Genomic DNA, 5533 nt, shown 5'->3' with positions numbered 1-5533 from the left:
CTAAAAACTTCAAATGAAGCTCTGATGAAAGGAGAGCTAGAAAATAATAATTTTTTTTTAAAGAGATGAATTATTTCCCCTGTCTTCTGCTATCAAAATGCTCAGTGCCTGATTTCCAAAATACAGAGTTTGCAATGTTAGTACTTCATAACAACTGCAGGTCCCAAAAGATCAATAATAAACAAACATTTATAGTCAATGCTGACAGTTTCATTTTTAGAAGGAACTCTTCTGAGCGTAGAGAATGAATCTCTGCTGTTTAATTTCATGTTTATTATCTAACTGCCTGTCTCCCTTTGCTTTGGTGATGCTAAGAACAATGAGGTTTACTGATATTCTTGTCTTTTCCTCTGTTTCTTGAGCCTTTTAAAGTAATAAAATATGGAAGGTGGGTACTGGGCTGTGTTAAAGATGCATACCCTCAGAATTTTTTTGTTCTAGTGGAAATGCTAATAAATTGTAAGTGTGAGCCTTTCTTTGTGGAGGTTTACCAAATGGGCATTTTTTCTTACAGGGTTCACAGTAGCTGCTATAACATAGATATTTATTGCATGGAAGTACTTGCCGTTTCAGGGCATAGAACTACTAGTGTACTCTGTATTTGCCTTATGGACTAGTGCCAATGTCACAGTTTAATTACATTGTGGTGGTAAAAGTCCAACATGTAATTGTGCCCAGTCTTCTTTAAGAGGCAATGTAGTCCACTGAATGGAGTCTGCGGATCAAGTCCGCTTCAGGTTTGGCTAATGATACAGGAGTCAAATTGCTTTACGCAGTTCCCTCTCCATTTGCTAATTTGTCTGTTCACATTGGCAATTCTTGTAGTTAGTGTGTTTGTGCAGTGTCTAGCACAACTTGACTTTGATATCAGAGTAGTACCATAGTATTTATTATTGCTAACTATAATACCATGTTCAAGAATATCATGTTTAAGAATCAAATAAATTTTTAACTTCTATTTAAAGATCCTGTTTTATTTCCTCTCAGATATGCAAACATTTCAAGGCATTTAATATTATGTGTTATTAAAAATTCCAGGGCACGGAATTACCATCATCCACTTAATGACTCTAGATTTATCTAAAAAGAAATGAATTCTTAAAAAAAAGTGAAATGAATATTTGTTGAAACATAAATTTAATAAAGAGGTGGATTGTTGCAATACCGATGATGTAGCTCTAGTTGTACAATTGTTAGAGCTTTATAAAAATGTACAATTTATATGGGTTCCTTCTGTTTAATAGAGATATTAAATTATTAATTTTGAAGCAGGTCTCCGCTGCATTAAAAGATGAAACAACAATTTTATTTGGTGCCAAAATTAGTTACTTAAACCAATTATAAATATGTTTCCATGACTTAAGCTGTTCGAAGTCATTGCTAGAAAAGTGCCCTTCATTTTAAAGACCCAAGAGATTAATGGTCTTTCTGGGCATGTACTGCACTCATATGTAGTAAGAGCTACATTTGAATATGGAGATTGGAGCCCATATTGTTTGCATACCCTAAAGGATATATGATTAGTGTTGCCCTGTGTATAAATGACCCGGGGATTAATGGTTGTCTATGAAGACTTTCAATTTTAGAATCTAGCCTCTTCACTGATACTATGGTGAATAATGCTTTAGAAATGCTTAAAATAGAATCAAGAGCTGAAAATTATTTTCTTTCCAGTTGTCTATATATGAAATAAATTGTGAGTCATCCTTGCTGGCTTGCGATCAGAGACATTTAGGGCCCAGTAATCAGTAATTATTGCACCTGTTCAAGCAGGTGCCATCTAGAAAACCAAAGGATGATAGGATTTATACTGTTTTATTACCTAGATTTCTCACTCATCTCTGAAGCACACTCATGGAGCTGTACCAAAAAGTGGGATGAAATGCCTTGTTCTGCCATTTACTTTACTGGAGGCAGGATTCGAACATTGGATTTTGAGAAAGGTATTAAATATTATTTATCAAAACATTATTTTTGTTCAGCCTGTGCCATCAACTCTTCTTTCTACTGCTTCATTTGTAATTCATATTTGTGTGTTATAACAATAAGCATAGAATGTAGTAAGAGATATTCCAAAAGGCAACAGCAGAGAACAATCAAACAGTTAACAGACAGTTAGTGGCAGAAGCAATGCAGAAAGTGGAGTAATCATCCAAGGTATCTTGGAAAAGATCAAAGAATTCTCTCATCCTTTCAGGGTGATATTTATAGACTTTGCCTCTGACTTAGTACACATGATACTGTGGGTTTTTTTCTTTCTTTTTTCTGTTCATCTGAAAACCTCTTTTTCCAGGAAGGAACAAACTTCAAGTAAAACATGACTTTGTACTTGACCCTTTCACTATAGGGGATTAACAGTATCATAGTATTCTCCCTGGGAAATGAGCCTAGGTCACATATATCTGGTTTTTGAGTGAGCTTTTGAATCTGCTGGACAAGAATGTCGGTCTATGAAATTTTAGAAATGACAGAATGGCTGAGGCCAGGACAATACCTTCAAAACCTTTTATTGTCCTTGTCACGTTCACATTGATGTTTGTAATTAGTTTGTGATAGGGGGAGTATAAAAGTGGCTTGAACAGTGTGCCAAATCCAAAAATGCCTTGCATTGAAAACAGAGTTCATTAGTTTTATTGAATATTGATTCAGAAATTGTCATTCTGATTACTCAGTTATTAAATTTTTCAGTCAAGATGGTCAAAAAGGAGGAAGAGGTGTAGGTGTAGCAAACCTTTTCCCCTTCTGTATGAATTCTCCTCACCTTTTCTCTCTCTCCGTATTGGAGACAAATTTTGTATTACTGTCATCTTTTTTTTTTTTTTTTAATTTACTTGGACCATAATAGTATGGGCTATAGATAGTGCTAAGTACTGTAGAAACATACATGAAAAAGCCAGTTCTTTCCCAAAAAACCTTTGTCCTAGTGGTTATCACTTGTGTGACAATTATTACTTTATCACACGTCCTCTGCCATGAGTTATTTTTTTCTGTTGTGTTAGAGCTCACTGCTCTGCACCAGAATAATTTTGTATATTCCACATACTTTATTCATACACCAGCACATTATTAATAATTATCATAATCTGCATTACAGTAATGCCAAGAATTATCAGTTGTAGGCCAGAAAGCTGTTGTGCTCAGTGCTGTTAAAACACATCACAAAAGCAGTCCCAGGCAAGACAAGGTTTTCATGTAAAATCATTATGGTTGAACAGATAACGGGTAGAACTGGGAGCCAGTAATTCTTGTTTTCTAATTCTGCTTCTACCACTGATTCACTGGATGATTGGTGCCAGCAGAGCTACTGCTGAGCCAGACACAAGTTTGCAGATGTCTGTATGTGTCTGTTTTCCTTGACATAATATGGGATTAATTCCCTGCCATGTTTGGATGGAGAAGAAGGGCAAATAACGCGTTATATGTATAAGACGGCTTTGCCGCGAGCTTGTTAGAAGGCAGAACGATACAGAAATTTAGGCTGGGGGGTTCAAGTGAGAGGTCATCAACTCATCCGTCAGGACCCCGCGGTTATTTTCTGCAGAGCTGCTGCCCAGCTAGTCAGTCCCCTCAGCGTAGGGATTCACAGGGTTGGTCCATCCCACATTCAGGGCTTTGCATCTGCCTTTTTCGGACTTCATGAAGTTTTTGATGGTCTTACCTCCAGCTTGTTGAGTTCCCTGTGAATGGTAGCCCTGCCCTCCAACTCCCCCACTTGGTGTCATTTGCAAGCTTGTCGAGAGTACAGTCCATCCCATCAACCACATGTAGGTGTGAAAGCCCATCTCCTCTCTCACCATGGGTAAGGCTCTTTTCCGGCAGTAATGTAAACTTGTTACCCCAAACACTTAGAAGTTATGAAAATTATTAAAAACCCTATGCGCATTTGTACAGATTCTATATGTGCATTCTTTTTATTCCAGCACTTTGGAGTCGGCAGGTCTAATTTAAGGATGGGAGACAGTCCCAGCCCACAGGTTTGGACTGGATCTGGGCTGCAGCATTTGCGTGTGGGCATCTAGTCTGTTTAAAGCCGACCATCCTCTGAAAGAGCTTAAGTGACAAAGTACAACCTGTTACAGCAGGTAACAAGAGCTTGGGGGGTATGAAATGACCCCACAGGGAGTATTTCATTTCAGAAATACTGCTACCAGCCGTAGGACTGTGGAGTCCCCAATGATATGCATTGGCCACAGGCTGGTGCAATTTGTTCCTGTAAGAGTGAAGGGTGATTTTAGAGAGGGAGAGCAGCTTACTTCTACTGGCTAACAGCCTAGCTACAGCAGTCCAAAGGTCATTTACCCATGGTTACAAAGTGAAAAACATCAGAGCTCTCAGTGGTAGCCCTTTGCTCTAACCGTTAACCATGCTAAAATAAAGTAAAAGCTTGATTTAAACCAACAAAAGCAAAGGAAATGCACACTTATATACAGCATGCCTGATCCTCCCTCCCTCCCTTGTGCTCAAATGTGCATTTCTTGAAAAAGTGTTTGGGAGGGAGGAGGGGAATAGGGGTGTTGTGAGGGTTGCTGTCTGCACACAATGGGGAGAATTAGAAATCAGGTTGCTGCCTTAACTCTGCCAGTTTAAGCCAAAGCCACAGGGATATTATTTTTGACACTGTGCACAGTGGATCATAACTTCAGCTCCCATTACCTCTAATGGGATCTTTGCTTGCAATCTGCCACTGCTACAGTAATGCAAATCTGTCCCTTAATGCTATTTTACTGTTGCAGATTTTTGTGTTTAATTATATTATATAATAATTTGTTGCAGCATCTACATGATTCCTTTAGGAGTGCACTTGAAATGCTTATGAATTTTTATAAACACAATCTGTGTATAACTTTAAGTCTCTCGTTGCTTTTGTAAACTATTCTGCCTTAATACAGCATCATTTTTTCTCCCTTGCTGGGTGAGAACCATTTTTTACAGTGTGGCCATTTTGAAAAGCACACGGATAGTAATGCTGAGAAGCCCAAACCTCTCGTTATTGCATTGATGACTTGTGAGAAAACACTCAGGTGTTACAGCCTACTCCCACTAGAGTCAAATGCAGAAAAAAAACCCAAGACACTGGTAGGTAGCAGGTTTATCTTTAGTGGTGAAATGCATTATAACTGTTATAAAATTATTGACATGAGAAAATAGATATATTGCTACATACTTTTTTTCATGGATGTGCATTCAAACTTTTACATGAATTGGTTTACATTTTGCTGCTTTTTTCTTAGACATACAAGTACATTTAACTGATCTGCAAAATGATGAAGTTGTGAGATATATCTAAAAATTACTGGGTCTGAATTATTCACCAAGCTCTGTCCTTGTGCAGGCTGTCATCAGGTCCACAGCCCTGCAAAGCTAATTTCTCCGAAAGATAAGAAATTAACATGATGGCTGTTGCTCTGGTTTCCTCCTGCAACTTTATTTTTTTATCTTCTCTCTGTCCCTACATATACATGTATTTGTGTACATATGTGTAGTAAGAGATTTGTATGTCTGGAGAGAAAGCAAGATTTATTATGCTGCTTTT

The sequence above is a fragment of the Calonectris borealis genome, chromosome 14 (assembly GCF_964195595.1).
Source record: "Calonectris borealis chromosome 14, bCalBor7.hap1.2, whole genome shotgun sequence".
NCBI classification, from domain to species: domain Eukaryota; kingdom Metazoa; phylum Chordata; class Aves; order Procellariiformes; family Procellariidae; genus Calonectris; species Calonectris borealis.
This window is presented reverse-complemented; position numbering follows the sequence as displayed.